This window comes from Oncorhynchus keta, unplaced genomic scaffold, assembly GCF_023373465.1.
Source record: "Oncorhynchus keta strain PuntledgeMale-10-30-2019 unplaced genomic scaffold, Oket_V2 Un_contig_496_pilon_pilon, whole genome shotgun sequence".
NCBI lineage: Eukaryota > Metazoa > Chordata > Actinopteri > Salmoniformes > Salmonidae > Oncorhynchus > Oncorhynchus keta.
Window position 1 is genome coordinate 47,501 of NW_026288052.1, and position 24,172 is coordinate 71,672.

At 46.1% G+C, this 24,172-nt stretch overlaps 2 pseudogenes; both read right to left on the reverse strand.

The window, feature by feature from the left end:
- Positions 1-7,472, reverse strand: part of LOC127906027 (threonine--tRNA ligase 1, cytoplasmic-like) — a 25,776-nt pseudogene extending 18,304 nt beyond the window's left edge.
- Positions 7,473-7,486: 14 nt separating this feature from the next.
- LOC118379334 (regulation of nuclear pre-mRNA domain-containing protein 2-like) lies at positions 7,487-24,091 on the reverse strand (annotated as a pseudogene).
- Positions 24,092-24,172: the final 81 nt, after the last annotated feature.

Consider the following 24,172-nt stretch of genomic DNA (forward strand, 5'->3'; position numbering starts at 1 on the left):
GAAGAGTTCTGTAACTTCCTGCCTGTTCAGCTCCAGTCTGGAGAGAGGAAGCCTCTGGCCAGCGGCCTCCTTACATCTCTCCTCTAGCTCAGCTAGGGACAGGGCACTGGGAGAGAGACCAGGGGTAAGTACTGTTTCTCTGTGTATACAGTGCATTCGGAAAGTATTCAAACCACTCAACTTCTTCTACATTTTGCTACGTTACAGCCTTATTCTAAAATTGATTCAATCGTCCCCCCTCAATCTATACACAAGACCCATAATGACAAAGCAAAAACAGGTTTAGACATTTTAGCAAATGTATCCAAAAAATTTTATTTATTTTTTTAAATATCCCATTTACATGATAGCTCCTCCCAGGGGCTCTGTTAGAGAACAAATGCATCCTTCCTTCCCCTTCCTTCTTTCCCTCCCTTCCTTCAAAGCAGCTTTTCTATCTTAAAGTGAGGGGATGGTTAGTGGGGTAAAATGTAATGACTAAGTTGCTTTGGATAAAAGCATCTGCAAAATGGCATATATTATATTACAAAGAGAGGGAAATATCTTACCTGTTCTCCGGGAGGTGGTCACAGTAGAGGCCGGACTCTGACACACCCTCTCTGCACACATCCACCCCAAACACCCTTTCTAACACCCACCCCACAACACACGCTCCTGTCCTCCACACCGCCTGGGGGAGAAAGGGAGAAAATGAAAGAAATTAGCGAGAGGGGATAAGATAGAGAAGAGGTCAACCTCTGTCTCTCTGCTCTACATGTAACATCTTCTATTGGGTTAGATGAATGAGAATGTCCTTAGTAAGTACCTGTTTGCCCTCTGTGGTGTTGAAGCCTAGCAGCTGTAGTTCACAGTCAGCCTCCAGGGGGCGAAGCAGCTCCCACAGCTCTCCATTCACCCTGCAGACCAGAGCACCTTTCACACTGCAGACAGAGTGTTGGAGGGTTAGAGACAATGTTAATATGTTTGCTTACACCTATCCAATTTCACCTAATTCCAATCTGAAAGCAAAGAGATGGGACACCTATGTGTCCCAGGGACTGAGAAAGGCCTGTAGGATTCTGCATGGAGTTACTCAGGCTGCATTTAGACAGGCAGCCCAATTCTGATATTTTTTCCACCAATCTTTAGACCAATCAGCTCTGAAAACAACCTGATGTGAAAAGATCTGATGAATCAAAGGACCAAACAGTGGAAAAAATAAAGAATTGGGCTGCCTGTCTAAACACGGCACGTGTTCTGAGGGATAAACAGTGCTTGAATTGGACAGTAGCTCAATGGAGCAGAGTACCAGCACCTCAACATTTCTGCTGCTTGAGTTCCTGCACCTCTTATAGAATATTAGCTCAAAAGTATTTCAGTGTTCCTTTACCTAAATATAAAACAGTACCAGCACTCAAAATAAGTATCAGCACCTATTTAATTCCAAGTCAAGCACTGGGGATAAACCTTCCCTGAGTTTTGGGATTCTGAATAATACATTATAAAAACACACACACAATCTGAGAGGCTAACCATGCGTTTTGAGCGATGATTGAGGGCGTGGTCACGCCTGTGGTGCCATTCACCGTCCTGCCATCAGCCAATCGGACGCTGAAGGCCTGTTTCATGGTGCCGCTTGTCCTCTGCTGTCCCTGCCTCTCTCTGAGAGACTCAAAGACACGCACACGCTCAGACAGAGCAGGGATGCCTGTATCTAAAAAGGCAGGGGGAAGAAATTAGGAAAAAGGGAATAGGAGAGCACAGGGTCAATATGAACAACAAACAATACAGACAAGGGGATCATATTATTACCATGTAATCGTTTTAAATCAAATCTTACACAATATGGCATTCATAACAAAACATATGGTATTGTGATCATACATACATTAGTAGTTGCATATTTCAGAGAGAGAAAGGGCCCAATAATATGCTTAATTGAGAACTGTCCCCTCCCACCAAACACCCCTAAAATGTATAACCTTGTGGTCACACAAAGACACAAATAACATGACAGTTTACAGCGCAGTCTTGTTTGGCCGTCAGAACACTCTCAGGGCTATTCATAGATCCATCCAATGGTTTGTCAGAGGACACGCCTACACCTATGTACCTGAGCGGTCATAGGACAATGCCACACCACTGATTTGGAGAAGGCTGGCTACACAAACCCAATGATACTGTACTCAGCAGGCCAGTACAGCTACATTTCATAACAGAAAACGGTTTAATAAGGTTGCACACCTTGCTAAAGCGCCTCTGACAGTGAAGCACTGCCCGAACTGACGGCCGACAGACGGGAAACCGTAACATCACGTTTACGAGCATCCTTAATCCACCTGTTTCACCGAAAACTTTCCATAATCATAACATTTCACACTCGTTGTCCCTTACACTGCAAGCGGCCATAATACCGGAAGAATGGAGTAGATGGGGAAAAGTGATTGGTCAGCAAGGGAAGAGGGCGGAAACTTGACGTTGGCAAGTGCGCGCACGTTGGTGAGCGTCAACAATGAAAGCGCGCTCACCGTTAATTTACACACCTCAGTGGCGCCCACTAATCTGTATTTAACATTCGGATAGATCACTTTCAGGTACACGAGACTAACTTCACAGCATTAATCTAAAACCGACAATCCACGAAAAGGACCTGAATCTATTTAACATAGGTATGCTCAATTCCTACATTTTGTCAAATTACGCCCAAGATCAAGAGTGGAGCGTTCCAAGAAACCCATCCCAATATGAGGAGATCACTGCATCTTTGCAGCGCCTGAAGAGAATTGATCAACGGTGAGGCAACCGGGTTGGTCCCTGTGAGAGCCAGCAAGTTACACACATCCCATTCATCGATTGGCCGCATAAAAATGGAGGAAGAGCAGAGAATATTGTAGCTCAGAGCACCGTTATTAGGCTATTACACGCGCATCGCTCAAAAGTACTCGCCTCTAACGTGGGGCAGAAATTGGGCTACTTTCAACAGACTTCTGGAAGCAATAGTATGAATAGCCTCGTTTTTGTTTAATTGTTTAATATAAAGTAGCATTTAACTAGGATTAGTTTGAGAAGCCTTGCCACTGGCATCTCAATTCGTACATTCAAGACACCAGTAACGAGCGCATGGTTATATGATCAATAGGGTTTCGTTATTTCTTTCCACATAAGGTATATTGGTTCAAAGCTCATAGTGGTTGTAGACGTCTTTGTGTATAATAGTTAAGACATAACTTGGTAATTTTATTTTACCGATATACACGTAAATATGGTTTCATTTATTCTACATAAATGTAAATAACTTAAGTAAAATATAATTCAAAATAGTTACATAGTGTTGATGTACAAACAAACGTCAATATAATTTTAGAGAAAAGGGGATTTGCAAGTGACGCAGACTGGCTCCTATAAGAAAAAATATTGAAAGAACGCTTGGGGGCGCTAGAGTAAATTAACTGGGGATTTAGGACCACCTGTAAAGTGCCACTGAAAATACATTGAAATGGTTAGGTCCCTGGGTAGAATGCCCTAGTGGGTGGGACCTTGGATCTTATCCTCAAATACATTTGAGGAGGGTGAGAAGATAGGACACAAGGAATCACAAAAATACAAATTGAGTTAAAGCCTTAGAAATCAGGGTTGCACAGGCCCCAAATACTGATTCCAAAATCTCATTGGGGTAAAACTCCAAAATGATATTAGATCAGTGTCTAGGGTCAATGTCCTTCTCATTGGCTACTACCTGAAATATGGACCATTATGAAGCACAATTAAATACTTATTCTCATATCTCATACTGTGAACCCCACCACCCACAGATATGAGACGTGTGTACTCTCATAAGGTGAAACCTATTTATGTTTGTATGAAGAGCATCTCAATGGCTCTCATTGCATCCTTTCCTTCATCTACACTGATCTGAATGAAGGAAACCGGTGAAATAAATACTTCTAGCACACTTGCCCCACATTGCTTCCACCTATCTGGTCTTCTCAGAACAGTATATGAAGGTGATGAGAGGAAGCCACTGAGATGTGGTAATATTACAATATGATCTCAACTACCTTTCATTAAATGGGATAGGGATAATACATTTAAAGTACTGTGCAGTGACTGCACTAAATATTGGGTGGGTGGGTTACAGACTTCAATGCTTTCAACGCCAGTCCGTCAAGGTGCGTCATACATGCAGTGGACTGGTTTGGGAGGAACTATGGATGTGACAGCAAAGACATGTGGACTAGAGCTCTGTGCAAGGATGTGAACTACACAACCAAGAAAATCAGTGTCAATCAAAAAGGTTAAATGCAGATGGGTATGGTAGATGCTGTTGGATGGAATCGTGTGTGTGTGTGTGTGTGTGTGTGTGTGTGTGTGTGTGTGTTTATAGAAAACAATAAATGGTAACCCACTTCTGGGTTAGGATCTTCAGACTCAATAATATAACTAAACTCACAATGGGTGTAATAGCATGGCAGTGACTACCTCACCCAACCAGAGGAGGCTGGTGAATGGAGGATAACTCATAATAATGGATGGAATAGTATAAAACACATGGAAAACCAGGTGTTTGATACCACTCAATTTATTCCGTTCTAGCCATTACTATGAGCCCGTCCTCCCCATCTGAAGTGCCACCAGCCACCACTGGTCTTAACCGATGTCACAGTACTGTCTTCATGTCAGTGCTCTGTGGCCTGTTCCCGTCACCAAATCAACCCCGAGTCTCTACTACGCACTTCACGTATATTAAAGGTTTGGATAGGTGCAATACGGTAATAGCTGCACCTTGCCTCTGATTGGCTTACACCTATGTAATCCTCCCAGATCGACAAGTGCCTAAAAGGTAAGGCCAAGGGGTTGATTATGAATTGAATATTCATAAATGCAGAGGCTGTCTTTAAAACAAAAACACATGCAGTAGACTCCATGGAGTGTGGTTTAAACTGTAAAGTCTTCATATGAAGTAAATGCCTGGCTGTATGTCTAAATTGTGACAGTCATAGGTAAACATAGTAAATCCCTGAACTACAGGACGGCTCAGTGGTAGAGAGAGGAGAGCAGTAGCATCGGAAAGGATTGGACACTCAAAAGATGCATGATAGAACATCATTGATGATCATAAAAAGAATAGCAATGCTTCTAAACATATGGAGAACTTAACACAACCACCCCTTCATGACTGAATCATTACATAGTTAATGCATACTATACACACACACCATTAGATTCCTCAAATCTTAAGCATTTTCACTCAAAAGTTATTCAAAACAAACATATTTCAAACTCAAGAGTACATTGAATGACAATATTATTTAAACAAACTGTTCAAAGAAAATGATTACATCTCTGACTCCATCCTGGTGGCTCGCTGTCTAACTGAGGTACGAGTTAGAAGGGAAGTCATTAGTCTACTGGACAGCAGGGAAACGTGCACAAACCAACTGGCCTGCGTTAATCTGGTCATTATCAGCAGTGACAGAGAGAAGCATCACATCATACATACAGTCAGAGTGAGAGTAGTAGCTGCTCTGTACCATTGATTCAGAACAGCATCTCTTCCATTCAGAAATGTATAGCAGAACACTTTAAACTGATAAACTAACACTGATGGGAAATTTAGAGGAGCATTTACATTTACATAAGAATGTTTGCAGTCATCACTTCTTTATCCATTATCTTAATGAGTAATGAATGTTTGCAGATAATTCACTCATCACTTCTTCATTGGTGTTACTTGGTATTCTACAGTTGTAAATGTACAGCGTCAGAGGAAGGAAAGGAGGAAAAAGAAGAGACTAAATCTAGGAAAGGTAGCGAAGGGAACAGGTCAAAAGTAACAAACAAAAAGGACTTCTGGACTGGACAGAGACAGTGCACTGCACAGGCAAGTATAGATATTTTACATCTGACATGAGGTTACAGCCACAACAAAAATCACAGCAAGAAATCCAAAACAACTCAGAACAAATGAGCAGTTGGGGTAAAAATAACATTGTTTGTGCTGTTATAAGTAATGTTTCAGCATTTCAATTCAGCTTTGAATAAGTAGACCAACATAACATCTATCATACAGCTGTGACTGGTCTTACCGGTATCCATGACAACTGCTGAGACTGGTCTTACCGGTATCCATGACAACTGCTGAGACTGGTCTTACCGGTATCCATGACAGTGACTATCAAAGAAAGTAGTACCCTCCCCTTGGTTGGGTTGAAACTGGATTTTATTAAAGACAATACAGGGAGCGATGGCCTAGTAGAGAGACAGCGGGTTCATAGTTCAAACTTCTAAAGCACCCGCCTCAACTACTGAGTCTCCGCAACTCATTATTATCTGTTAAATGCGTCTTTACACTGGACGATTCTTCACTCTCCTCCCCCCTCAGATTGGAGAAATGGAGATGGACAGAGTGGTGTTTTGTTAGAGCAATGAGAAGCACAAACATCGCTGCCTCTGTGTGTAACTACAGCTAAGGCTTCTTCACAATGGCGTCAATCACAAGTTAGCGAATAGCGATGACTCTGCTCTTTACACAAACAACCGAGGTTTAATAGTCGCAACACAGCCAACTCATTCAGTCTATACATTTAAAAGCTGAGAAATATACAGAGGGAAGAGAGACTTAAGCATGAAAACCTCTAGGAGAGAAACAAGGTTATTATTTAGAATACGATGCACTGGGAGCACGTTGGGGTTATGGTGGAGAAACTCCACAACAGCACTGATCATAAAGTCAGCACTCATTTAGATAACCAAATCCTATTGAGAAAAAGGGTTGTAATTTAGGACACTCTCAGGGAGCAACTTTGTTCCTCCATCAAACACCCTCCCCATCTATCCCAACCTCCCTCCAGCCCATCCCATCCATCCCATCCCTCCAGCCCATCCCATCCATCCATCCCATCCCTCCAGCCCATCCCATCTATCCCTCGCTCTCTCTCTGAAAGTGTTTATATCAGCTTATTCACACAATACTGGAGGTAAGTAGAAATTTAGTGAAATAGAATAACCACCTGTTTCTGTTTCTATTTGATCTGTGCTTGTCGTCTTCCTTCTAGTTCACACCTCCATTACTCCCTCACTGCTTTAGTGAGGGGAAGCAGAGAACATTGTTGCTCCTGGGGATCGGAGGAGGGGAGGGGGAGGCAGATTTGGTTTGGTTACCTATTTCATCCATAACACTGTGCATAATTGCTAAGCTGGTACTGTATTGTGGTGAGGTGACGTGCTAGTTTGTGTCAAGGTGCGATCAGCTAAATGTAATAAAACAAATTACTCCACTAGGATTAACATAGTGAGGACAGACTGGGCTCATACCATAAGGGTTCTACACATCTTCTCCCCGTGTTGGGTAGCTAGGTGTGTGGGTTACTTTTCATTCAGCATGGGTTAACATTTCAATAGCGTGGGGGTAAGAAAGGTCTCTTGGGGGGGTAGAAGGGACCTCCTCGGCCCCCGCCGAATGGAGGGCCAGGACGCTTGCCCCCGCGGAACATGGGTGGCTCTCGGTTTAGGTGCGGGTGGACAGGGGGGCCGCGAGGGTGGAGTAGAGGTCTCTGGGGGGTGGAGTTGATGGGGGGGCAGGGGTTGGGGGAGGGTAGGCGCAGGAGGGACGGCGAGGGACGGTGGGGATGGTTGGGATTGGGGTGTCGGGGCTGGGCAGGCGGGCTAGCTGGAGGGTGCTGGAGCGGAGGAGCTTGGGGGCGAGGAAGCAGGGGGTCGCCTGAGGGAGAGGGAGGGGTGGAGGAAGAGGGGGTGGAGGAGGGAGGTTGATGCCATCCTTGACACGGCCCAATAAGGGAGGCGGGGCACCGGGGTGCCGGGGCGGTGGAGAGGGGGTGCGTGGCGGGGAGTGAAATGCTCTTTGACTGTGCCGGGACGAGGCATCTTAGGGGCTCCCCTAACAGAGAGGACATGAGGGGAGTGGGACCACCTTTACCCCCCCCTGGGTCCCCCTCGGTCTCCTCCATCTGGGACCGGGGGGCAGTTGGCGGTCAATGGGGACTAGAACCCCGCCTACCATGACTGCCGAGGGGGAGGAAGTTGCGCGGAGGTGGAGGGAGCTGGGGCATGGGAGGGGTGGAGGGCGTTGGATGGGTGGAGGAGGGGAGTTGAAGAAGGGAGGAGGGGGGTGATGGTGGAGGTGTGAGGGGAGGGGACCCTGGGGGTTCTCCCCATGGTAGGGGGGCATCTGAAACTGGGGTGGGGGGCCGTGCGGATGAGGGTGGGGAGGGTGATTAGAATGAGGAGGAAGGTGGTGGTGTGAGGTCGGGGGAGGCATGGGGGTGGTGAAGTCATGTTGTCAGAGCCGCCCTGAGGGGAAGGTGATGGGGGCTGGGTATCCAGGTACCCTTCCTCATCATACCACATCCCTCCACCTGGCCTCCCCCCTTCTCCATCCCCGCGACGCAGCCCTTGTCCAATCACGCGGATACTTTCCACCGTCTGGATGCGCTCTCCGGTTGGCTGGCGGTTTGAGAAGCCCCCCAGTGATTGGAAAGGTGCTCCCTCTGTGCAAGGCGACACCAGCGTCTCGATACGGTGGTACTGCCCCCCCTCCCCGTCAGATGAGCCCCCACCATCCTCTCCTCTCCTCTTTCCCTTTTCATCCCTCGTTCCACTCATTCCTCCCTCCTCTGACCCGCTGCTGGTCTTACGAGAACCTATGGATGCTCTCCTCTCTCCTTCAACTGATCTGTTGTTCCCGTGACTGTTCTGTCCATCCTTCTTCACCTTGCTGCTTCCCAGTGATGAAGAGCTAATCTTCCTCTTCGAATCTTCCTCCTTCAGCTTGGCGGCCTTCTTCCCCGCTCCGTAGCCTTGGAAACGAGAAGAGGAAGAGAGGAAGTCCACGTCGCTGCTGCTTCCTGTTGGGGTGATGACGGCGTCCCAAGGGTCACTGCGGTAGGCCGTGGGTGAAAGATCATGACCTATGGATGAGCCTAAGCTCTTGGGGTCACTGTTGAGGCCAAGGGGGTCGGAGGAGACACCCCCTGGTGTGTCCATGATTTCGTCCTGGGTGGGGGTGCCCCGCTCTCATCCCTGACGGGGTCCCGTCTACCCCGTCTCCCCAGCAGAGGGCTCCCATCCCCCAGGCCCAGACTGAACCCTGGGTTCCCCTGGAGGAAACGGTTGATCTTAGACTCTAGGCTGGGAGGAGAGACAGAGCGGCTAGGGAGAGAGGGAGGAGGAGGAGGGGAGGCCTCTCGGTTTTTCTCCCAATCCCTGGCTCCCCTGCTCCTCTCAGGTGTGTCTCGTTTGAGACTGTTGGTCAGGGGGGGTTTGGTGTTGCTAGGAGTGGTGGGTGTGGGGGGGCCCTTGGCTGCTGAGGAGTCTGGGGAGGCATGGGAGGAGGGGGCAGAGGAGGAGGAGCTACCAGACCTCAGCAGAGAGGACAGACCTGAGGAGAGAGAAGAGAAGAAGGCGAGAAACAAAGATATGGGGAGAGAGAGAGAGAGAAAGTGGGGTGGGTGGAGATAATTACACCAGCAGATACATTTACATTTAAGTCATTTAGCAGACGCTCTTATCCAGAGCGACTTACAAATTGGTACACAAGTTACTCAACATAAAAAGTGCCCCCCAAAACAATTTCAACAGAAGCCTTGCATTTCCCATCTCAAAGTCAGTCTATAAATCTGCCTGTCTGGTTTACTATCTTATGTGTGTCTCACTCTGTGTTTGGGTCTTTGACAGGGCGTTGAGGATGCCTTCAGGGGTGACGTTCACTCTGGACAGGATGCTGGCCAGGGCTGGGCTAGGAGGGGTGGGGCCAACTGGGGTTTTGGAGGAAGATGATTGGCCAGAGGGGGTGGTGGGAGTTCCAGGGGATGGGCGAGACACAGGGCTGGCTGCTGAGAGAGACAGAGACACACAGAGAGAAAGAGAGAGAACAATCTTATTATGCAAACATGTTATAACATTTCTGTACCAGCGTGTCACAGAATCCATATATTAACTTAAATCCACACACACACCTGTGTTCTTCATGGCTGATGTGATACTGCTCAGTATGGAGCTGATCTTGCCCAGGTCCACATTGGCCAGGTTCATTCCCAGAGGAGCGGTCAGACCGCTAGGACCACTCACACCCGCGCTCGTAGGGGTGCTGGGGGTCACTGGCGTGGGGGTAGACGAGGCTGCCTTTTTGAGTGGGGATTCGGTGGAGGTTCGAATGAGTGTGACAGGGGCGGGTTTTGCTGCGGTCTTGGAGCTGGTCACCTTGGAAACGGTGGCTGATGACGACTGCTTCTCAGCTGATGGAAACAAGGGGTTAACGTGTTTATTTTGACAAGGTTTAGTCTCATTGAGAATTCCCTACTGCCATCTCACCTGTGTTGGCTGTCTCCATGTCCTCCTCAGACAGATCCATGTCCTCCACATCTCTGTTGTATTTTCACAAGGGGTCCCTAACGTGCCCATGGCACTCCCATCCAGGGGGTCAAAGCCCAGTTTATTTTGCCCCAGGAAGGGGGAGTTCATTTTGAAAAGGGGTGGGTGAGGGAAAAGGGGTCGTGTTTATTTTGACAAATGGGGGTCCTCGGGACCGGGAAGGGAGGACTTTCCATACGTTTGAGGTTGAAGTTGGCAAAGGTTTTGTTTTGAAAATTAGAACCGTGAATTAGATTTTAGATATTGATTAGATTATTTATTTGATAGATGATTATCAGATTGAGCGTGAATGATTGGTTGATACTCACGCTGGCCACGTTTATCTTAACTTCCTTGTATTGCATTCATAGAAGCTGATGTTCCCAGAGCCTTTTGCAGAGGGGCCCTACAGGCATCTGGTTCTCCAGGAAACTGACAAATCCTGCAGCTTCTGACTGCCCTCTTCAAAGTCCTTGACAAACTTGTTAGCGGCCTTGTCTGGGGTAAGAGACAAGTAAAATAAGTCATTTAAACAAGAGTACAAGGGGCCAGCTGTTTATTTTGTCGGAGATAACACGTGTTTATTTTGACAGAACCTATGTGTTTATTCACAAGGAGGTTAGCGTGTTTATTTGGAACACGGGGTTAGCGTGTTTATTTTGTCAAGGGTTAGCGTGTTTATTTTGAAAAGGGGCTGGGCCAGCGCCTCATGGGTTTATTTTGACACAACCCGGGATCGAACCTGGATCTGTAGTGACGGGTTCACTGATCAGTGTTTATTTTGCCGCACCACTCAGGAGGGCTAGCTGATTTAAAGCAAAGCAAAGTGCTTAATATTAGGAAAGTTGAGAAATAAATATAGGAGGCCTAGACTATTTTGGGATTCTTTATTTTAATAGAGGCCATCAAAACTCTGTTTATTACGCAATTGAATAGCGTGTTTATTTGTGAAAAGGGGTTATAGTTTATTTTTATTATATGCATCAACCAGCTATGAGTTTATTTTGACACAACAGGTGAGCCTATTTCAAACTCTAACACCAGGGGTTATGAAGTGTTTGATTTTGACATTGCATTGATGTCAGAGTGATTTAGGGACAAGGGCTAGTACCAGTGCCATTTTGACAAGGGGTACTGACTATTTTGACATGGCGCAGTTTTAGCGTGTTTATTTTGACAAGGTCAGCGTATTTCTAGTCAGTCATTGAGAATTCCCTACTGCCATCTCACCTGTGTTGGCTGTCTCCATGTCCTCCTCAGACAGATCCATGTCCTCCACATCTCTGTTGTCCCCTCTCTCACAACCCCCATGTCCCTCTCGTCCATGGCACTCCCATCCAGGTCCGGGTCAAAGCCCAGCCTACCCCCTCGGCCTCCTCCCAGCCCCAGGAAGGGGGAGTCAGAGCCGGTGGGTGAGGGAGCGTCCTCAGAGGGGGGGGGATGGGAGAGTCCTCAGGACCGGGAAGGGAGGACTTGAGGGCATCCAGTTTACGTTTGAGGTTGATCCACTGGTTGGCAAAGGTTTTGTAGGCCTTGAAAATTAGAACCATAGAATTAGATGTATAAGATTTTGATTAGATTATTTATTTGATAGATGATTATCAGATTGATCGCGTGAATGATTGGTTGATACTCACGCTGGCCACGATCTTAACTTCCTTGTATTGCATCTCATAGAAGACGTCTTATTTTAGAGCCTCCAGCAGAGGGAACTAAGCTCTGAGGCAGCCCTACAGGCATCTGGTTCTTCAGGAAACTGACAAACTCCTGCAGCTTTACTGCAAAACTTCAAAGTCCTTGGCAAACTTGTTCCCTCCGGCCTTGTCTGGGGTAGAGATGGACAGAGGACAAGCGTAAAATAAGTCATTTAAACAAGAGTACATAGAAGCCAGCCAGCACCAATATGTCAGGACAATAACACCGCAACACACTGACTGACCTGTTGAAGCGTGCAGACCCAGAGGTTACCGAAACAAGAGAGTCGCAAGAGCGAAAAGATGGTGACAAGGATATCCCAGCCGGCCAAACCCTCCCCTAACCCAGACGACGCTGGGCCAATTGTGCACCGCATCTGGGTCTCTCGGCGCAGGTTGGCTTTGACACAACTGGGGATCGAACCTGGATCTGTAGTGATCTCCTCCCACTGATCAGTGAAGATCCGCCCACCACTCAGGAGGGCTACTCTGATTGCTTTGCAAGACAACAGTGCTTAATATTAGGAAAGTTGAGAAATAAATATAGGAGGCCTAGACTATAGAAAGATGATGGGATTCTCCTCTTTTTATTAGAGGCCATCAAAACTAAATCAGATGTTTTTCTCACGCAATTGAATAGCATAGCCTATAGAAATGTTGTGCAAATGGAATTATAGGATGTACTTTACAATATGCATCAACCAGCTATGAGCTGACTCACTTGACCAACAGGTGATCCTGGGAGCCCTCAAACTGAGCGGTAACGCCAGGGCTCTCATGAAGTGTTCCATTTGATTTTACATTGCATTGATGTCAGAGTGATTTGAGGGTCAATAGATGGCTGAGTACCAGGCCATTAGCAAGTTTGGTAGGCTACTACTGACTATAGGGGACATCAGGGCGCAGTTTTGGAGACGCCTGAGTTTATTCAACGGTCACGTGGACCATTTGACTGCAGTCATGATGACTCGTGACTGCCGGTGGATGACCAGCGGTAAACGGTCACCTTAACAGCCCTAGGCATGAATCCTGACCTTAATCCTGTTTTGACCACTGACCTTTGAGTCTCTTGAGGGCCTCCGTGGCTGCAGCGTCCACTCTGAGAGCTGTCAGCTGGGTCCAGCCTCAGCCCTCCTCCTCCACCACCCGTTTGAAGCCCGCCAGCTGCTCGATGAACCACTGGGGCTGGAGAGAGGGGAAGGAAAGAGGGAGGGCGTGGGGAAGGAGGGAAAGAGTATTATTGGTGCAACTAAACCATCAAGGGCCAATCATCAGTTGAAACAATAAAGCATCACCGCCACTGTTTGGGTGAAAAGCTGAGGGATAGGGCTGAAGAAAAGTACCAGCCTCAAAATCATAGACAGAGCTATGGATACAAGGACTGACCATCCATGATATCAACATTATCGTTTTAACCATGTTTGGAGGCTATATAGTGTAAACGTAGACATTTGTTGTTTACAAATATTGAGTAAAACAAGCTTATATTTGGGGTTCTGATGGGGTGTGACAGTTGAACTAAGCTCATGAGGCATTTATAAAAGTTAAATTCTTCAAGAATCAGTGGGTACAAATCATTCATTTATCAAAACCAAAATGTATGTACCAACTGCAGATTACCTGCTTTAAAGGGTAAAATCAATTTAGCAGAGGATGACCAGAAAAAAATACACTTACTAGTGAAATCAGCCACAATCTTGGACTTCAGGGCAGCTTTGGGGTTGACTGGGGCTACAGGACAAAACCACAACACAACACACTGACTGACCTGTTGACTCATACAGACCCAGAGGTTACAGAAATAGAGTGGAGACGGCTAAAAAGGAAAAGATGGTGAGGAGAGAAAGAAATAGGAGCATAGGAGACTGACCCAGTGGAGGAGGAGTCTAAGCCTTCTCTTTCTCCTCTCTCTCTCCTTCTTGGCCAGGTTGGCTTTGAGCTGCCCAGTGATGAGTTCCTCAAATAGACATTTCTCTCCTCCCATATAGTGAAGATCCGCTCCACTGACTTACGCACCTTCGGGTCTCTGGCAAGACAACAGGTCAAAGGGCAAGAGGTTAGAAGGGCATAGACCAGTCAGCAAGAGATTGGTGGTCAATTTAATCAGGGCTAATCCTAATTTCCACCTAAATCAGATGTTTACTTAGTCTCCCCATTGACAATTAAAACGTGCCTCAAATGGAAGTTAGATGTGCCCAGCAATATTCATATAATCCAGCGCAGTTCACCACTTGACCATTAGTGCAGCCTGTGGGAGCACCTCAGCCGAAGGCTGAGCGCCCAGTGGATGACCAGTTCTAAACCTTGCAGTTCTGTATTACATCATTGGCTAAAGATAGAACAGATTCAGGCGGTGGTTGGTGTCCGCTGATGGAGAGAAGGAGGAGAGGAAGACCGGGAAGAAGAAGAATAGGTAGAGGAGGCAGAGGGTTAGTGGGTCTTCAGAAGCCTGATGTTTAACCACATCAAAAACCTGGATGACCAGCCTAAACCTAGACCACCCTAGTCCTGTGGATGACCAGCCTAAACCTAGACCGCCCTCGCCCAGTGGATGACCAGCCTAAACCAGCCTAAACCCCTCGCCCAGTGGATGACCAGCCTAAACCTAGACCGCCCCAGTGGATGACCAGCCTAAACCTAGACCCGCCCAGTGGACCAGACCAGCCTAAACCTAGACCGCCCAGTGGATGACCAGCCTAAACCTAGACCTCCGCCCAGTGGATGACCAGCCTAAACCTAGACCGCCCAGTGGATGACCAGCCTAAACCTAGACCGCCCAGTGGATGACCAGCCTAAACTTAGACCGCCCAGTGGATGACCAGCCTAAACCTAGACCGCCCAGTGGATGACCAGCCTAAACCTAGACCGCCCAGTGGATGACCAGCCTAAACCTAGACCGCCCAGTGGATGACCAGCCTAAACCTAGACCGCCCAGTGGATGACCAGCCTAAACCTAGACCGCCCAGTGGATGACCAGCCTAAACCTAGACCGCCCAGTGGATGACCAGCCTAAACCTAGACCGCCCAGTGGATGACCAGCCTAAACCACCCTCGCCCAGTGGATAACCAGCCTAAAACTAGACCGCCCTGTGGATGACCAGCCTAAACCCCTGTGGATGACCAGCCTAAACCTAGACCGCCCAGCCTAAACCACCTCGCCCTAGACCGCCCTGTGGATGACCAGCCTAAACCTAGACCGCCCAGTGGATGACCAGCCTAAACCAGCCAGTGGAAACCAGCCTAAACCGCCCAGTGGATGACCAGCCTAAACCTAGACTGCCCCTGTGGATGACCAGCCTAAACCTAGACCGCCCAGTGGATGACCAGCCTAAACCAGACTCGCCCAGTGGATGACCAGCCTAAACCTAGACTGCCCTGTGGATGACCAGCCTAAACCTAGACCGCCCCGTGGATGACCAGCCTAAACCTAGACTGCCCCGTGGATGACCAGCCTAAACCTAGACCGCCCTGTGGATGACCAGCCTAAACCTAGACCGCCCAGTGGATGACCAGCCTAAACCTAGACCGCCCAGTGGATGACCAGCCTAAACCTAGACCGCCCAGTGGATGACCAGCCTAAACCTAGACCGCCCAGTGGATGACCAGCCTAAACCTAGACCGCCCAGTGGATGACCAGCCTAAACCTAGACTGCCCAATGGAAGACCAGCCTAAACCTAGACTGCCCTGTGGATGACCAGCCTAAACCTAGACCGCCCAGTGGATGACCAGCCTAAACCTAGACCGCCCAATGGATGACCAGCCTAAACCTAGACCGCCCAGTGGATGACCAGCCTAAACCTAGACCGCCCAGTGGATGACCAGCCTAAACCTAGACTGCCCTGTGGAAGACCAGCCTAAACCTAGACCGCCCAGTGGAAGACCAGCCTAAACCTAGACCGCCCAGTGGATGACCAGCCTAAACCTAGACTGCCCTGTGGAAGACCAGCCTAAACCTAGACTGCCCTGTGGAAGACCAGCCTAAACCTAGACTGCCCTGTGGAAGACCAGCCTAAACCTAGACTGCCCTGTGGAAGACCAGCCTAAACCTAGACCGCCCAGTGGAAGACCAGCCTAAACCTAGACCGCCCAGTGGATGACCAGCCTAAACCTAGACTGCCCTGTGGAAGACCAGCCTAAACCTAGACCTGTGGAAGACCAGCCCCAGTGGAAGACCAGCCTAAACCTAGACCGCCCAGTGGATGACCAGCCTAAACCTAGACCGCCCTGTGGAAGACCAGCCTAAACCTAGACTGCCCTGTGGAAGACCAGCCTAAACCTAGACTGCCCTGTGGAAGACCAGCCTAAACCTAGACTGCCCTGTGGAAGACCAGCCTAAACCTAGACCGCCCAGTGGATGACCAGCCTAAACCTAGACCGCCCAGTGGAAGACCAGCCTAAACCTAGACCGCCCAGTGGAAGACCAGCCTAAACCTAGACCACCCAATGGATGACCAGCCTAAACCTAGACTGCCCTGTGGAAGACCAGCCTAAACCTAGACCACCCAATGGATGACCAGCCTAAACCTAGACTGCCCTGTGGAAGACCAGCCTAAACCTAGACTGCCCTGTGGATGACCAGCCTAAACCTAGACTGCCCTGTGGAAGACCTAGTAGCTCATGCATTTGCTAATCAATTCTGGAAATATAGCAAAACCAACCAGTGTCGATGGGAAACTTCACTGAAATGATAAACAATGCAGTGCTTTTACTAAGTGACAGACAGATGTCATGACAAGCTGATATTAACTTTTCTATCTAATGCATAATTAACGCACAGACAAAACATCATTACTGCAGCGCACAACTTCTCCAACTGAAGCCCTGTGTTACAGGCAAGGCTAAGACATGGAAACCAAATAGGCTTGTCATGCAGGTAAATGGAGTCCAACATAAATGAAGCCTGGTTGTTGGGGGAAACACACAGCTTGAACAGCAATATAAAGACTCTAACGTCTCCCTCCCTGAATATATGAAGATCCAGTTGAACATGTTCAAAGATGCAGCATGCAACACGGTAGTCACAATGTCAATAATAATGTTCAGCACCGCCACTGATTCATTCATGACACATTGTTTTCAGCAGACAGCGTTGTCACACTCCGACACAAGACAACGTTCATGACATTCATGTAATTAAAAAAAATGTAAATGACTCCATACAATCAAAAGCCTGCACACCCAGAGTTAAGGTATTTCAAAGTGACAGCTGATAGAGTAGGGAAAACAGACACAAATCAAACCCAGATCAGGTTCTGATGCAGACAAGACTAGAAACGGTATGTACGAGTCCCACAATATCAATTAGGGTCATTGAAGCCTTATTGATAAACTGAAAGTGATATTAGCCTACGCCCTACAGCCTCAGCATCTTGTGCAGGACAGCTGTGATGACTAGTGTAAACCAACTAAGTAGGGTATATCTTAGTAAATGGTAACAAAATAAACAGATGCATTACCACTTTGTAACATAAAATAACAATACAGAAGCCTTTCATACATCTCAGTTGAGTCCAAGTGGGGAAAGGTTGTCAAGTCAAAGGAGAGAGAAACGTCCCCCTGACTCCGCATGGGAAGATGCCTTCAGGGAGGACGAGTTGGAAAGTATTCAACCAGGTGAGGAAGAGATGAAGACTAGGCACAGAACAGTAAACAACCAGCTCTATGCTGTCTACAGCACGCAAACCAAACAGTGTGGGCTCCTGAGGGGCGCAGCAGTCTAAGGCACTGCATCTCAGTGCAAGAGGCATCACTACAGTCCCTGGTTCGAATCCAGGCTGTATCACATTCGGCCGTGATTGGGAGTCCCATAGGGCAGCACACCATTGGCCCAGCGTGGTTCGGGTTTGGCCGGGGTAGGCAGTCATTGTAAATAAGAACGTGTTAACTGACTTGCCTAGCACTGTGGATTGAATCGAGCCCCAAGATATCCAATGAATGTAACAATGAGTTCTAAATTCATATCCTAAGTTTATTACATGAAACGACTCTTCTTCGAAAAGATCCTGGAGTCAGAAAATAGAACTTGCTGAAGTCTAGGCCTAAGTCTAGGCCTAACTAAGTCTAGGCCTAACTAAGTCTGAGTGGTGGGGAAGGGGAAACAGTTGGAAAATATCAAATAAACAATCGCTTTCAATGGCAACAGGGTCCCAGCTTCCTTCCCTGGCCTAAGCTATATTGCAAATCTTCAGTTGAGAATATTGCAGAATGATTATGGACTAGGACATGTGATTGGGTGTAAATGTGGGGCCTTGGATGGAACACCTGTTGCACACACAGGAGTGTGACTGAGCATCACTGTTCTACTACAGCCGACACCGTAGTCTAGGTGGACACAGACCAACGAACACAGACACACTCAGGGCCACGTCTGGGGGTTTAAAGTTTCAACCTCCAAAGCCATAGTGATGGGGGGGATATATACAGTGGGGCAAAAAAGTATTTAGTCAGCCACCAATTGTGCAAGTTCTCCCACTTAAAAAGATGAGAGGCCTGTAATTTTCATCATAGGTACACTTCAACTATGACAGACAAAATGAGAAAACAAAATACAGAAAATCACATTGTAGGATGTTTAATGAATTTATTTGCAAATGATGGTGTTTGTTTTCAGCACTTATTTCCATGACTGATCAAAACGTTCTCATGGTCCTCTAGTGCCTCTGTAGCGGACATATGGTGAGCAATATCTTTGGAACTTCAAATCGCAATAAAATCTTATTATCAAAATCACAATACACATAGTATCAGCACCAAAGTATGGCGATAATATGGTATTGTGAGGTACCTGGCAATTTGGCCAGGCAGACGGCGATGCCACGTGAACCATCAGATAGCAATCATGGGCAAATGATGCATGTCAACTGGCATTACAACAGCATTAGGCTTAGCGTAAAGAGAGACAGCCCATTTGCAGAAATTGGTTCCGAAACCTTTTCTGTTCCGTGACACACATAAAAGATTTTCAGTACCACCACCAGGGGGACCAGTGGGTCCTCCTGACCCAACACAGAACTCCCTGACCTAGTACAAGCCAGCTAGGACCAGATATTTTGGGTACCTAATTAGCACGCTTTAAGCCTTCCAAACCAAACCGCGATGAACTCAAGTTGTAGTGGTAAAATATGTACCACTACCTGCACCAGCTCAGGTACAGTAGGATTCATTTTGCAAGTGGAAAAAAGGTATGTGTTCAGAAACAGAACATCACATAGGCCCCTACTGCTGTAAACAATATACATTTATGTGTTTTCTCAATCTCATAGCAGAAACACATGACCGAGATTAACCAACAGTTAGTTATTTCCAGTTGGTCATGCAACACATTACAACAGTATTTTCTCTGGAATATTTCTTTGCATTGGGGGGAGACCCAATAACATATGTTAAAATTATTTTAACTATTTGACCATGCATATAGCATATGCATGGTCCATATTATCAGGTATGCTATTAGCATTATCACCTGTAGCCCAACGGATGCAGCATAGAGGCTATAAATAAATAGGCTGAAGCATGGGGTTGCTTATCTGCATTTACCCTATTGGGCTGATCATTAGCTAGATCCCAAATGTGATCTTTTAACTAGTTAGCATCCTATTAGTGAAATGTCCCAAATAACTTGCATAAATAGTGAATATAATGTAGCCCTGTCTACCGGTTAGTTATTCCGCCACTTGGGTTATAACGCAACCCCCTGCCTCTACTTCTCACCGAAACCACTTCGCCCCCCCCAAACACTTTCCCTGGTTGCCACTGCTCTTGCTCAACTAAAAATGGCATCCGTTTCAGCACTATTTTTTTGTCACCCCCAAAAACAAGCGAGGAAGGGTGGTGTTTCACCCCAAGGTACCTTACAATGGACTGTTACATTTATCCCCACTCTCCCCGATACACTCACAGCAAATTACAGTGATAATGTACTTAACCATGATGCTGCTAAAAACCTCTGTGGTGCAGTTGGCACATATTCAGGAGTTAAGAAATAAATCAAGTAGAAATGGAAAGCTGACAACACCCTCTTTTTAACAAAGGCCATTAAAACTGCTTTTCCCTGCGATCGCAAGAATTGGTGTGCATCCGTTTGTCAGATTGCTATAGGGAGGGAAACCTGTACTCATAACATGAATGAATCTCAAGAGGGAAATAGATTAACTATTCTACTATGCAGTTATCTGATTTGCATTACATTTTGTTTGCAGGGGAAAAGTAAATGTGGAACTGGACTGTTCTGGCACCAAAGTGTGCCTCGACAGAAATATTTATGTTTCATATTTTTGGGGCGTAACGGCAATGATCTTGCCGTGGCGCAGCGCCACAGTTAAATGAGTGCAGTGGAAACACTGCATTACAACACAACCCTAGGAACGGAACCGTTAACACGGACATCCAACATACCGGGAAAATTAAAACATTTGAGTTGAAAGTTTAACCTGGACAACGAAGCCTACAACTCACCAACTTTATCTTTGGTTGACTGAGTTCAAAAGCTAGTTTGAATGTTTGAGGACATCATAGATAAAGCACAGCACCATAGACAACAGATATACATGTGGTTGAGCCAATGACAGGGACAGAGAGAGATGGGAACACATACAACCGTGCAAATGTTTAGTCTACTGCAGTGCAATTCATTTTTAATGAAAGAAAACTGCTCAGGGCAATGAAAGCATTGAAAACCAGCTAAACCTTTATAGCTGGAAACAAGGAAAGTGGACAACATCCGTTTCCATAAACAACAAAACATTGGCATATCTATTTCCATGACATATCACACCGCGCACTTCATTAAATAACCCCTCAAAAACACAATGAATGACAGTCAAAGTTTAGGTCTAGGCCTACTCTAGCTAGAATTTAACCCCAGTGTTTGACAAATATAGATAGCTATGCCAAACACTGGAGTTAAAATCTTAGCTAGGCCTACCCAGGGGCATTGCGAAGTGCCACCCCTGAAATATGATTGGCCACCCTTAGTGTCCCGCCATTCTCATTGGGTCAGAGCGCTGTCAATCTGGCTCAGATTGGAGAGAAAGGACAGTGGGTTTGTTCTGGCGGGAAGGCTGTTTGATTGGCTGGCTGGCTTTTTTGGGATGACAGAGAGTTGATGAAAGCAGTGCAGAGGTGGAAAATTGCTAGGTAACTGCTGTTTGACAGCAAACTCAACTAGTTTCCCAGTGTATAGCCAGTGTAGCTGTTTATTGCTGTAGACTATGGCATGTGTTTGTAGAATGTTATGCATGTTCCTTATTGACTGAGGTGAATGAAGCTACAGCAGCCAAAGTGATAATGGCTGGAGTTATTTTTGCCATTCCCCAAATAGCATTTTAGAGCTTTTAAATTATATAGAAACATACATCTTAAACTTTAAAAAATGTATTGGATGGGGGAGTTACCACTGAACATGGTGGTAGTATCTAACTTGAATATGGATCACTTCAAATGTATTTATTTTAATACATTTGGGCAGATACAAATTAACAGTTGAAACAGCAGAGGTGGCAACAAGTCTCAGAGTGGGAGGGCACATATGTTCCACTGGGCCTGGAGTTCTTCCTGGTCTGATAACCTAACCAGGTAAAACACCAGACGTTATGACAGTAATTAATCAGTTGTAAAAAGGTTTTATATGGACTATACTGGGACCAGTTTTCCTAATCAGGTCAGAAAACTCCTGGCCCTGGGGAGGATGAAAACCCTGTCAGACTGCAGCAACCTTGTACTTGTTCATATGAATTATGTTTTAAAACACAGACGGAGACCACTATGAATGGACAATAGAACTCCGGGCTGAGGTTGCTTTATACAGGTTTGTATCATGTAGACCTATGCAACTGTAGATGGTAATAAAAACTAACTCTTATGTAATCACTATTGCCTTGACTAATTATTTCCAGTTAATCACTTTGGATTGAAAAAGTCTAGGTAGCCGAGCCAGCCCAAGTATGAATACAAATCCAACTTGATCACATTTTCTCCTAATGCAAACAAATGGGCCATAAATACATATCGTTACAGCTTAGTTTACCCTGGCCAGGGGGATAGGGCTCATAGTAGGCTGTGTGTTGTTAGTAGCCTACAGATTATCAGACTGAGAAATCATCTCCTTTTCTTCACATTATCTCAGCTTGCTGGTCACCATAGCATCTCCCACCTGTAGCACACGCTCCAGCAGGTATATCTCTCGAGTCACCCCCAAAACCAATTCTTTCTTTGGCCGCCTCTCCTTCCAGTTCTCTGCTGCCAATGACTGGAACGAACTATAAAAATCTCTGAAACTGGCAACACTTAACTCCCTCACTAGCTTTAAGCACCAACTGTCAGAGCAGCTCACAGATTACTGCACCTGTACATAGCCCACCTATAATTTAGCCCAAACAACTACCCCTTTCCCTACTGTATTTAATTTATTTATTTTGCACCCCATTATTTTTATTTCTACTTTGCCCATTCTTCCATTGCAAATCTACCATTCCAGTGTTTTACTTGCTATATTGTATTTACTTTGCCACCATGGCCTTTTTTTTTTTTACATTTACTAAATAAATTTATTTTGCACCCCTCATTTGACTTTTTTTCGTATATAGACAGACTTGTTTATACTGTATTATTGACTGTATGTTTGTTTTATTCCATGTGTAACTCTGTGTCGTTGTGTGTGTCGAACTGCTTTGCTTTATCTTGGCCAGGTCGCAATTGTAAATGAGAACTTGTTCTCAACTTGCCTACCTGGTTAAATAAAGGCGAAATAAAAAATAAATAAAATAAAAACATACAGCATACAAGATCGCTAATGTTTAGGTGTAGGATGCTGCAACATTCATGTAAAGAGATTTTGCTTGTGTCTGTCGGGGATGATGTGCGATCACATTTACTAAATAAATAGACCTATGCAGGAAAGTGCAGTAATCCGATGTGCAGGACAGCAACTGTGTGCGAGTTGACGAATCATGAGGAAAATATGCCCCCCCCCCCCCGTACTTTGTCCCTCTTTTGAATGCCTTTTTCGATATTTTGTATTAAACTAAACCAGCCAGCCACCCGTTTTTCCCGACGGGTCTGAAACAGTTACGCAATACAATGCGTCGTATTTTAAGACAATTTAACGCGTTTTCTTATAAAAATGTGCTAATTTCCCATGGCCACACGACTGATGTTGGCCACCCCGTTGAAACAACCATACAATCACCCTAGGCCTAACCCAGATTTCTTCCTAAATACCGTTTTTTCAGCCCACTTGCTTACCCAGAAACACGTATCACCTGTGCTCTGTCAACACTACCCCCATTTTAATTCAAATTCAAACACATTTGATAGTTTGGCTAGCTAGCTAATTACCTGGCTCCCATCTCATCTGCAAAAACATTGCACCTGTTTTGTGCGCATCGCACGCGCTATTTCGAACCATATGTGTAGACAGGTCAGGTTCGAGCAAACGAAGTTGATCACACGTCGCTAACTAACGTTAATATACATAATGATATGCTGAACTGCAGCTACTGGTATGCACTAACTACCTTACTATAACTAGTTAGTTACATTAGCTTGCAAGGCAGCTAACTATAAGTACAAAGCACACGTTTTATTACCCATCTTATTTTAGCTATGCATGAACTTTATGGAGTCAACATTAAGTCGGTAACACATTAGGAACATAATTGATTAGCTAACGTGTGTATAGTAGCAGGGAAAGCTAGCTAACGAATGACAAGCTAACGTTAGCTACTCACATTTCTTGAGCCACTTCATCCAGTACCGAACGATAAGGCTGTGATACTTTTTATTTTCAATGCACCAGGTCGACAGTCCCTGTATAGACTCCATAGTGTTGGATACTCCTTGGAATCTGCGGTCCAGGGTGGCCTCCAAAGCGCCGCGGCCACCATGGCCGCTAACAGCTCCAGAACCCGCCGCCATTTTTCCAGTCCTCTCTGGTACTGCAGACACGGACACCGCAATGAATCATGAAGGTAGCAAAAGTGTGACAGACAGGCGAGAGGAGACACGCCCCCTACAGATCTAGGGTCAGATTCTGAAAACTGTTGGAGGGGCAGGCAACTTCAACAGTTTGACCAAAATTTACAACCCGAAAGGGTTGTATGTTACAGGTTGGTTGTATCCAATCGCAAACATA